Below are 12,515 nucleotides of genomic sequence, written 5' to 3' on the forward strand. Positions count from 1 at the left end.
AAGGATTTAGAATTCCAGGGTACCCAGGAAGACAAGGTTTGGCTAGTAACTATGAAGAAAACCTCATTTAATACATCTAAAGGGAGATACATGGGGCTGCTCACTTGTGTCCTCATGAAGACCAAGAAGTGAAGAAAAGAACATCTTCATCTGAAAAATGAGTTTCTAAGAAAGGAAATATGCCTGCTTCTAGCACTGTTTCGCATGTCTGTCAAACAAACAATAATAGTAAAGACAGAATGGCTTGTATGTAAATGGTTTGTCCAAGTACAAATGGCAGAAATAGACACAAACATAAACACATAAGTCTAGAATGGTGTTTTGGTTTCTAAATGAAACACATTTTCTATGCATTCAAATAGAAATTTAAATTAGAAATAGAAATACATTTCAAGGCATAATAGGAAAGAAATTAAATATACATAAAATAGACTAAATTGTTCAAATTTTAAATATCATGACATCTTGATAAAACTTAAATCATAAACTGCACGCTGAAGCACATGACTCAATGTTTTACAAGGGGCTCCATTATGTTAACTTGGATGAGCTAAGAGGCAAAGAATGAGCAGTCATGTGAAGAGAATTAGAGGAAATTGCTCATCTATTCAGCACAAAACTGTCCATCATTCACAGGGCCCTTCCAATCAAAGAGAACATTTAATGGCACTTATAATATGGTAAATTTGACATGATTTGAAGACACTGTGAACTATTATTTCTTCTTTAAATATTTCTATAGTATAGCCTTTCATAGTTCCTTTGGTCAGTTCAAGTAATCCTGGTAAGTTCATATCTTGTTTTCTGGTTGAATTTATGTGAAAGTCTACCATCTATCCCTTCTTGTGAACCCAAAGAACACTGGCTGTTTTCAGATATACTTTGATAGTAGATAGAAGGTGGTTTTATTTTTTCAGCAAAAGAAGGAGAAATACATACAATTCATTTGTTATTAATATTTCATTTAATGTTGATGTGGTTTTTAAAAACATCCAAGCCATATGGAAATTTGCACTGAGAACTTTCATTTTAACAGAAGTTTAAAACAGGTATTATAAGCGGAATGAAAGGACAGAGCCCATATATTTTAGAGACTTTTTCTAACAAATAAGCTCACTTTCACCTCCATTTTCAGCTCCTTACTCCCAAACACTGACTCTTTTTCCTTTGCCCTCAATCTTCATCTAAAGTGACAGATGGAAATTTTAACTTTGCCCCACTCACTCCCACAGGTAATGAACTCTGCACCTATTTGTTATTGCTAATGTTCATTTCCTGAAAACTTTAGGTGAATTTTAAAAAATTATTTTCTTCATTCTGAATATCAGAATATGTATGTGTATGTATATCAGTATTGGTTAAGAGTGAGATAAATTATGAATATAGCAGAGATATTTTATGTTGTACAAAGAAGCATATATTCAAGTTTAGAAAGTAAATGTATCCCATGTGATAGCCAGTGTGCAGTTAGAATGTGAATGAAATTAATAGGCATATTGAACAGAGAAGGCTCTGTAAAATAGGTTAGCTCAGAATGGGAATAGAAGACTCCCAACTGAGAACTGAATACACAAATTAAAGGACAGTGATAAACTCAAAGATAACTGCCCTGAGCAAATGTGATAATGAGGGAACCTATAATTTGAAAGAATTATACATTCCTTTTTTAAAGAAGATATGGGAGTATTGTTTGATTTACAATGCTGTGTTAGTTTCAGGTATACAGCAAAGTGAATTAGTTATACATAGATATATATCTAGGGGCTTCCCAGGTGACGCTAGTGTTAGTAAAGAACCTGCTTGCCAATGCAGGAGACTTAAGAGATGCAGGTTGGATCCCTGGGTTAGAGAGATCCCCATGAGGAGGGCATGGCAATCCACTGCAGTATTCTTGCCTGGAGAATCCCAGAGACAGAGGAGCCTAGCAGGCTTCAGTCCATAGAGTCGCACAGAATTGGACACGACTGAAATGACTTAGCACACACACACGCACATACATATATCTGGGCTTTCCGGGTGGCTCAGTGGTAAAGAATCAGCCTGCCAGTGCGGGAGCCAGGACAGAAGCCGCGGGCTTGATCCCTGGGTCATGAAGATCCTCTGGAGGAGGAAATGGCAACCTACACTAGTATGCCTTTCTGGAAAATCCTGAGGACAGAGGAGCCTGGCGGTTCAGCAGTTCATGGGGTCGCAGTGTCAGACATGACTTAGTGACTCAACAGCAACAGCAGCGGCATGCATATATCCTCTCTTCTTCACACTCTCCAGTTCTCAAAGGCTCTTGTTTTTGTTTTCATTTCATTAGTTTTTCTTTGTTGTACAAATCTTTTAAGTTTAATTAGGTTCCAGAGACTGATCCAAGAAAATATTGCTACAACTTATGTCAAAGAGTGGAGGGTATTGCCTATGTTCTCTTCTGGAAGTTTTATGGTACTTTGTCTAACATTTAAGTCTTTAAACCATTTTAATTACATTTTTGTATATGATTTGAGGGAATGTTCTAATTTCATTATTTTACATGTGACTGTCCAGCTTTCTAGTCATCACTTGTTGAAGAGACTGTTTTTCCTTTACTGCCTATTCTTGTCTTCCTCATCATAGATTAATTGACCATAGGTATGTGGGTTTATTTCTGGACTCTCTATTCTCTTACATTGATCTATTAATATATATCCATTCCCCCCCCCCCAATACCACACTATTTTGAGTATAGCTTTGCAGTATTGTCTGACATCTTGGAGAGTTATACCTCCAGCTTTGTTCTTTTATCTCATGATTCCTTTTCAATTCTGATCTTTAGTGGTTTCTTATAAATTTTGGACTTTTTTTTATTTCTCTTAAAATATCCTGAGTATTTTGATAGGTATTGCATTAAATCTGTAGATTGCTTTGAGTAATACAGCTATATTAATAATATTTATTATTACAGTACAAGAACATAGTATATCTTTTCATTCTTTTGAATCGTCTTCAGTTTCCCTTATCAGTGTTTTATAATTTTCAGCATATTGGCCTTTGCCCTACTTCATTAATTTTAATGCTGGATCTTTCTTGATATGTGATTTTAAGCAGGATATTTTTTTCTTACTTTCTCATTCTGATATTTCATTATTAGTATATAGGAACACAACATATTTCTGTGTATTAATCCTGTGTCCTGCAACCTTGCTTAATTTATTTATTAGTGCTACCAGTTTTTGAGTGGAGACTTTAGGATTCTCTATGTAGAGTATTATATCATCTGCAAATAGTAATTATTTTACCTATTCCCTTCTAATTTGGATACATTTTGTTTCTGTTTTCTTGTCTGATTACTGTGTCTAGGACTTCCAATACTATGTAAAAGAGAACTAGTGAGAGAGGCATCCTTGTCTTGTTTTTGAATTTATTGGGAAGCTTTCAACTTTTCCCCTTTGAGTGCTATGTTGGCTATAGGTTTGTCATAAATGGCCTTTATTATGTTGAGATATGTTCCTCTATAGCCACTTTGATGGGAGTTTTTTTGTCATGAATGACTGTTGAATTTGTCAAATGTTTATTCTCTATCTGTTGAGATGATCATGTGGCTTTTATCTTTCCTTTTGTTGATGTTGTGTATCACATTTATTGATTTTCTTTAAACTTTTTATTTTGTATTGGTATATAGCCAGTTAACAATGTTGTGACAATTTCAGGTGAACAGTGAAGCTATACATACACATGTATCCATTCTCCCCCAAGCTCCCCTCCCATCCAGGCCACCACACAACACTGAGCAGAGTTTCATGTGCTATACAGTATGTCCTTGTCAGCTATCCATTTTAAACTTAGCAGTATGTATATGTCCATCCCAAACTCCCCAGCTATCCCTTCTTCCATCCACCTCCAACAACCATAAGTTCATGCTCTAAGTCTGTGAGTATATTTCTGTTTTGTGACTAAGCTCATTTGTTTCATCTCTTTTTAGATTCCACATATAAAGGGTGTCATATGGTATTTCTCCTTGTCTGTCTGACTTAACTTCACTCAGGATGACAATCTCTAGGTGTATGTGTTGAGCCTTTCTTGTAACCCTGGAATAAATCCAACTTGATCATGTTGTATGATCGATTTTATGTATTGTTGGATTAGGTTTGCTAATGTTTGCTTAATTTAAGATGATTTTTATAAAGAAATTTTATTTAGAAAAAATGTAGAATTTCTTCAGGGATTTTTGGTTTAGGCTTTTCTCCCAGCGGTAGTAGCACAACTTGGAGGATGTAGTCTTGGTCTGGGAATACTTTAATGATGAATTTTTCCAATGAGGCAGAGGGTGGAAGTGTTGGCTTTATTACCTTGAAGAAAGTGAAATAAGTAGGCTGTCTTCAGAGCTGAAGTTGAGAGAGAAATTCAGGAGTATGTGGGTTGAAATATTTAAGCCCTCATTTCCTTTCTGAGCAAGTTGAGGTTTAATCTTCCTGGAATAATTCTATTTTAGTAGAATAGGATATCAACTTTAAGTCAACTGTTTACTCAGTTTTAGTTCATCTATATTAGAATGAAAGTGAACCTCAAGATTCTTTTTAGCTCCCCAAATCTATGAATTTCACCTATCTGACATGTTTCCAATAGTGAAGCAGAATGTTTTAGTGGTTGCAATCTCAAACCCAGTGCAGCATTCCTGGTTTCCACTTACTGCATCTGTCACTTTGGGAATTTAGGGGAGGTTTCTGAGGCTTTAATAATCTATGAAAATAGGATGATGGAACTACTTCTTATGGTGTGATATTGTTATTGAGGTTCATGTATTAATGATGGTAAAAAGAATGACTTAACATCAACCATTGCTAATTATATGCTTTGCCATTTCACTGTTCTTGAGTTAGAGCCCAACAGTTAGTTCCCTAGGAGTACATTTTACAGAATGGATTAAAGTTGAATATTTTATGGGTACCTTGTTTATTATTTTTTTTAATAATTTAGGATTACGATTAGGATAAAGTGTTGACCTTTCAATAAGAAAGTTCATGTATTGGGTAATATCAGAGTTTTTCCTGAGGAAAGTCCAGATGTTGGCTACAAATATTCCCCTTTGTACTTCTCTGCATAGGTACAGTGGTAGCCTGTCCACATAAGTATTCTGCCTTAGGCATCTAGTTCAGTTCAGTTCAGTTCAGTAGCTCAGTCTTGTCCGACTCTTTGTAACCCCATGAATCGCAGTACGCCAGGCCTCCCTGTCCATCATCAACTCCCGGAGTTCACCCAAACTCATGTCCATAGAGTCAGTGATGCTATCCAGCCATCTCATCCTCTGTCGTCCCCTTTTCCTCCTGCCCACAATCCCTCCCAGCATCAGTCTTTTCCAATGAGTCAACTCTTCGCATGAGGTGGCCAAAGTACTAGATGATGCCAAAATTATGCATGTTTTAAAACCTAAGGATTTGTTTTAATTAGTAACACCAAATGAGTACAATCTGTTACTTATCATACAATATATACACCACAATTTTTCCCAGCCAGTATTAATCAGCAAAGTAGTAGCAATAAATAACATTGAAGGAGGATTGCCTGAATGATATGAATATTTTTCATTTGTAAATATAGCTGTAATTTTATCAGTGGATTAAATAAGACTATTAAAATATTTGTATTCACTCTATAGAAGGTCACTAAATTCAATCAGTACAATCAACCTATGCTGATTTGTGTTAATAGATGTCAGAAACCTATGTTTACATTTATTGTGGTAATGTTATTCATGGTATGGTTCTTCTTAATTCTGTGTAGAGTGCCTCCAATAAGGAGATGATGCAACACACTTCCCCCTAGTTTCAGCACTCCAAACTGGGAGGTGGGTTTCTCCTGGCAACTTGTTTATTTTTAGCTTATCATTCCAGTAGATCATGTAATAGACTTATTTGAAGGTCCTTGTAGGGTGCTGCTGCTGCTAAGTCACGTTAGTTATGTCTGACTCTGTGCTACCCCATAGACGGCATCCCACCAGGAAGCTTATAATTGATTCTGTTTCACGTGTCAGTGAGTAAATAGGATTGAATGGCATAAATGATATGAAGTAAAACTGCCTTTGATCAGTCTGAGCACGAATACCATGTGTTTTATTTGGTTCTAGGGTAGGTTTGGTCAGGATGCCATCTTGTCTTCTTTCAGTGTTTATCTTATGGTGGTGTTGTGAATGTTAACCAAGATAATCACTTAGTATATTAATACATATTTTTGGTAAATGTTAGCTATGGCTAATATTGATATAAGAAGTTCCCAAGAAGCAGCTTTTTTTCTGCTACCTTTCTTGGCTTACCAACACATACACACACACATTCATGACTGTATGCATTCAGTTAACATTATTGAGTGCCTATCATGTTCACTTATAATTCCTATGTCTGTGAGTAAGCAATATAGATAAAGCGCTTGTCCTCACAGAGCTAATGTTCTCAATGGGTGTTGTAGGGTGTGGAGTTCATTAACAATAAAAATAGACAAAAGAAAATACTCAGTAATAAGGCATGCTAAGTTGGAAATAAAACAGGTTGAGAGCCTGAGGAGCTGCTTTGAATTGTGTTATCAGAAAAGACCTAATTATAGAGGTGATATTTTAAGCTGGGTACTGAATGAAAAGGAGTTACCTATGCAATATCTGTCAGAAGAGCTTTTTAAGGAGAAGGAATATGTAAGTAAGTCCCAAGAAGAGACAGTAATCTAAATGGCGATTCTAAGGGACTGTGGGATAGTCGTTGATGAACATGTAGGTGTGTAGGCATGAGTCTGCCTTATCTGTATTTCACGTAAAGGCTGAGGTCTTCCTGCATGGAGAAGCTCAGTCATCTTATTAAGGGACTCTTCTCCCTCATGGCTCAGATGGTAAAGAATCTGCCTGCAATGTGGGAGACCTGAGTTCGATCCCCGGGTTGGGAAGATCCCCTGCAGAAGGGAATGGCTACCCACTCCAGTATTCTGGCCTCGAGAATTCCATGGGCAGAGGCGCTGACAGGCTACAGTCCATGGGGTGGCAAAGAGTCAGACACGACTGAGCGACTTTCACTTCACTTCACTTCACTTCTCCTTTCTATCCTATCTCTCCACATGGTAAACTGACCAAGGACTTAATCCCTAGGCAGGTCCCTCTGATCTGAATTTTCCTTGAAGGCATCTGATCTGATCAGTGTCTACAATACAATTTGGTTTTGAATTCGAAGTAGAGTAGCAGAAATCTCTCAGACTTCTGACCCAAATCCTGGTTCCAGCACAGCTTATCACAGTTCTTCTTAGCATTTAGGTCCTAAACACTGGTAATAAGAAAGTGGAGCTTTGCCCAGTTGCCTGTATTCCTTGTAGACAGTTCCTTTAAAAATGACATAGAGAGTAGCCCTGTGGTCTGAGAAAGAAGTCCAGTAGTCCTGGATTCCTCTAGACACTAGCTACGTGTTTTCAAGCAGGAACTAACTTTATCCCTAACATTATTGAACCCATCCATGTTAAAAAAAGATATTTTTATCTTATACCAAAAACAACTTAGTTAGCCATCTCAAATCCTCTTAGGAATAAGCAGAATGCAGCATACTCTCTCAATGTAAGTACTTAATTTCTTACTTCTGTTTTCCAAATATCTCACATTACCTAGTTATGGTAGCATTTTTGCTTCTTATGAATATCAGAGTCTCACTTATTTCAATAAGGTACTTCCATACCTCAGTTCTCTTAATGTTTATCGGTTCAGATTTAATCTCAAATGGATTCTTTCAGAAATACTGGTTCACTTTTGCACTTATCTCAACCCTATACTGGTCTTCAGGCATCCTGTGTGTGCAATAATTGATTCCTTCATGACTCAGTAGTTACCTTCAGTGAACAGCAGACAGGGGAAGAGAAAGTAACTAAATGTAAGAATCATCTTTTAAATGCTTTACATTTTCTTTCTGTACCCATATGTTTTGTCAACGATCAGTGTTTTATTGCAAAAAAGTGAAAGTATTGGGTTTGGCCAAAAAGTCCGTATGTATTTTTCATTTTACAGAAAAACCTGGATGAACTTTTTGGCTAACCTAATATTAATAGCTGTTTTGGAGATTTGAAGAAGTGAAGTGAAGTCGCTTAGTCGTGTCCAACTCTTTGCAACCCCATGGACTGTAGCCCACCAGGCTCCTCCATCCATGGGATTTTCCAGGCAAGAATACTGGAGTGGGTTGCCATTTCCTTCTCCCGACCCAGGATCTTCCCGACCCAGGGATTGAACCCGGGTCTCCCACATTGTAGGCAGACTCTTTACTGTCTGAGCCACCAGGGAAGTCTTTTGAAGGCCACCAGGGAAGAGATTTGAAGGCAAGGAACTTATTTCAGCATTTGATTTGCATCCTCTTCATGGCCCTTCCCAATCTTTTGCTCCGAGTTGAGGTGCACTGAATCAGTTTTGCATGTACTGCATGCCTTTCCCACAGGGCATGGTGAATAGCTAATCAAAAGACAACTGCACCTCCGCACACTTAGATCACCATCAGTTTGTCACCAGAAATGCTTAGTCACTCAGTAGTGTCTGACTCTTTACAACCCCACTGACTATAGCCCACCAGGACTGTCCATGAGGATTCTCCATGCAAGAATACTGGAATGTGTTGCCAATTCCCTTCTCCACAGCAGAAAGGAGGCTTGCAATGAATTTAAGTCCTTGTATTTTCTGACTGATAGATATCATGTCTGCCCTATGTTTATCACCTTATCTTCCCAGCTACAGAAGATAATAGTGAAAATAGTAAGTGTCCTGGGAACCCTTACACACCTACCCTCAGTATGTGAAGTTCTGTTAGTGTTTTTAAAGTCCAACTCCATGAAAACTGTCTTCCGAGGAAAACTCCATTTTCATTCAGAATGTTGGAAATCAAGATCTTCGTCCACCAAGTAAACCAATGTTTAAATGAAAATGGATGTCAGAGGAAATAAGAGAACATCATTTTTGTATCAGTATTTTTGCAACAGCTTCTATAACACTGTGCCAGACATTATTTTAAGTACTTTGTGTTTAGTTTGTTAATTCCCATAACAGCCTTATGAAAACATATTATCATTAGCCTCATTCTGTAGATGGAAAAACTGAGGACTCAAAAGGTTAACTTGCTCACAAGCTCACAGCTGATAAATAAAATACAATATGTTACCTAAGAAGATGCACTTCTCAGTAGAGGCCTACAACAAAAAAACTTCTTGAGAGGTTATAGTTTGCAGTAATAATAATGTAGTCATTGCAGAATGAAAAATGGTTCTCTTGATGGTCTCTCCTCAAAATTTCCTGTCACTTGATAGAATGCATGAGGACAAATGACTTTAAAGATTGATAAGAAAAAGTTTACAATAAGAAATTAAGTCCATATGAAGAAAACTTTAGAGAAAGTACTTTTTAAAAATACATTAATTCCTTTTGCTTGGAGACTAAATAATTTTACCACCCAAGTCTTAATTTCCCCCTAAGAAGTGAGCTTAATTGCAGCAAGTCCCTGGTAAACCTGTTTACACTGAGCCTCCCTTTGGATTCTCATTACATTTTGCCCTACAATTGTGTGACACTTAGCATCCTTGGAATCTTTTTATGACTCTGAGTGCATGCTCTACATGTAATTTACAATAGCATGAAAAAAAAAGTGCAAGACCTAATTAATTCACCAATCAGCTGTCAGAACCTGTGATCTTTTTTCCTAGTTTACTGTCGAGTTCCCTGTGGGAGAATCAGTATTCTGAAACTGCCATTTCCATTATGCTGTGTGGTGTTAGAGAAAAGCACTAAGTTACGCTGCTCATTCATGGAAAATGTGCCGTCCTCATGAGTGCCTTGATGACTTTGTTAAAAATACCTTCTGCCAGCCCTGTGCTCTTGTTCTCATGAATATGGTGTCTCTGCGGTACAGCTGGTTTTCACAGTGCCATAAATTAAGAGAAGGGACATCAGCCTACCTCAACTTCAAACCTGTGCATTTTCCCTTGAGTTTTTCCATTTTCTTAAGAAACTTTATACTATTTGATATACTTTTCAAAGTAGTTTAAAATCCATCTACTCAGATTTGATCATTTTTGAGGACTTTTTTGTCTCAAATATTCCAAAATGGGGACATCTTATACATAATACAAATATCTGTTTCATGAATTTATAAAATTATAATCCAGTAAATATGTTTTACAAGTACTTTCAGAAAAAAAGAAACATAGGAAAGAAATACAAAATGCTTGTAGAATTGTAAATTAGTTTTTTTATGATTAATATCTTCTTTCATGATTGCATGATTGAGGTTTTTTTTTTTTTTTTGCTGAGTAACAAACTACCCTCAAACTCACTTTCTTATTAACTTGATGATCATTTGATGTTTCTCACAGGACTTTTGGTCAGTGGGTAGTTTCGCTGATCCTGGGCTCAACTTATTTCAAATGAACCTGCTTATACAGAGGAGGGCAGCAGTGGGTAGACCACGCTGACTAGTCTAGGATGGCTTCCCTCACTGACTTTCACAGTTTTCTGGCTGAGGTGCTAGGTTGACTGGGCCACTTGTCGATTAGCTTGGATAAATTCACACAGTGGATGGCAGGGTTTTAAGAGAAAGAAGCCTTCAAGGCATCTCAAGGCCAATGCTTAACACTGGCCCAATATGGTTTTACTCTTGGCCAAAGCAAGTCATTAGGTCAGACCAGATACAGGGGGTGGACAAACGGATTCCACCTCTTGATGACAGTAGCTGTAAAATTACAATGCAAAGAGTGTGGATACAGGGAGGAGTGAGAAATTGAGGCATTTTTGCAATCTGCCATAGCTCAGCTATCTAGCAGAGCTTAATGGTTATCTAGACCTGACTTGGTTTTTTGTTGGTTTGCTTGCACTGTTTCTAATCAGGCTGGTTCCCCAGTCAAAGATATTTCTTATCAATCTGACAGCTCAATCTAGCATCAGAAGAGTAATACAAAACATTCTATATCCACCCAGAGTCTTTTATTTCTGATGTTGCACCTTTATTTTTATTAAGTAGAAATATGAAAAATGTTAATAATATATATGAGGTATAAAGAAAATGATAAAGTGTACAATGCTATGTTCACCATTCTGTATAAGAAAAATGTTAACGATATTCTAAAATAAGGCCTCTATTTTCTCCAATCCAATCTCTTTCCTTGTTTCCTCATAGATCACCTCTGTTCTGGATTTTTTTTTTTTAATCATAATTTTGCTTTTTATTATGGTTTTAGGATAAATTTTTATCAGTGTACACTTGTTGTGGGACACATATACATTTTTGATTATACAGAAATGGAATCATACTGCCTCATTGACACAGTTAGCCACTGTTTTGAATTTTGAATTTTATAATAGCTCAAATATTTAGTCTATTTATACTAACACAAGTGTTAATTTTTTTTATATTTTCAACATTATTTTGAGTTTTTTCTACTTTCATGCTTTCTGTTTCTTATTTTAAATTGATTAGTTATTCTCATTTATCTTTCCCTTTATTAATAGGTGCATTCTCTTTTCTAGTCTTTAATGATTTAGAAATGTTAGTGTGAAGTTTGATCTTTATGTCTCAACAATATAACAGCTTGGAATAACATAACTACAATCAATCTCCTTTCATTTTATATGTAATTTTCATGGATTTTAGTTATATTGCAATTTTTAGTCCAAATGACAGTTTTATTTTTATTTCACATAGATAAGAATGTTGTTCACTTTGTTTGCATCTGTTCCTTCTTTCATCTGAGATATTCTGAGATCACATTATTCTGTTTGAAGAACTACATTCAGAGTGTCATTTAGTAATTATCTATTGATAACAAATGCTCAGGTTTTGTTTATAAATATATGCATTTCTTTCTCATCACTGAAAGATATCTTGGTCAATATATTGGTCTAAGTTGATAGTTATTTTGCCTTAGAATGTTTAATCTATTACTTTCTTGGTTTCTGGTATACACTTATTGTATACTTATTGTTATTATTTAGAAGTCAGTTTTCAAGCCAATTGGTTTTGTGAAGATGATCAATCTTTCCTTTCCACTACTTTTAATATTTTTTCCCTGTGTGTTTAGTGCCTGGCAGTTTTATTGTGACATGTCCCAGTTTTGACTTTTTTTGTTTGTCTTAGATTATTTAATCTTTGTATTTGTGTCTTTCATTAATTCTGAAAAATTGCCAGTAATTATTTATCTGTATACTCCCTCTCATCATTTTCTCTCTCCTTTCATTAAGGAAATCCAGAAAAGTAAAAATTAGCTTTATGCTTCATTCACATTTGGGATTCTAATATATCCTTAATTTTTGGTCTCTGAATTTCATTTTTTAGTCTTGTTTATATTGTGACATAATATCAGACAGGAATTTCCTGTGCTATTATTTTAGTTTTTCAACTGTTAGTGTGTTACCAAATTTGCACTGTAATCTCTCTCTCTCTTTCTGAAACATTTAAGGATGATTTGAAGTAAAAATACCTCTGAATCATAAAATGCTTCAATATAATTTTCCTATTTTGAAAACAAAACATCTTTTTCATAAGCATAATATAATTATAAAA

The 12,515-nt window shown here is 36.0% G+C and overlaps 1 protein-coding gene across 10 annotated transcripts in view; it reads left to right on the forward strand.

The window, feature by feature from the left end:
• LINGO2 (leucine rich repeat and Ig domain containing 2) overlaps positions 1 to 12,515 on the forward strand; it is a 1,446,924-nt gene that overhangs the window by 620,165 nt on the left and 814,244 nt on the right. The gene's annotated exons all lie outside the window — the stretch shown is intronic.

Source organism: Bos javanicus, chromosome 8, assembly GCF_032452875.1.
Source record: "Bos javanicus breed banteng chromosome 8, ARS-OSU_banteng_1.0, whole genome shotgun sequence".
In the NCBI taxonomy this organism is placed as follows: domain Eukaryota; kingdom Metazoa; phylum Chordata; class Mammalia; order Artiodactyla; family Bovidae; genus Bos; species Bos javanicus.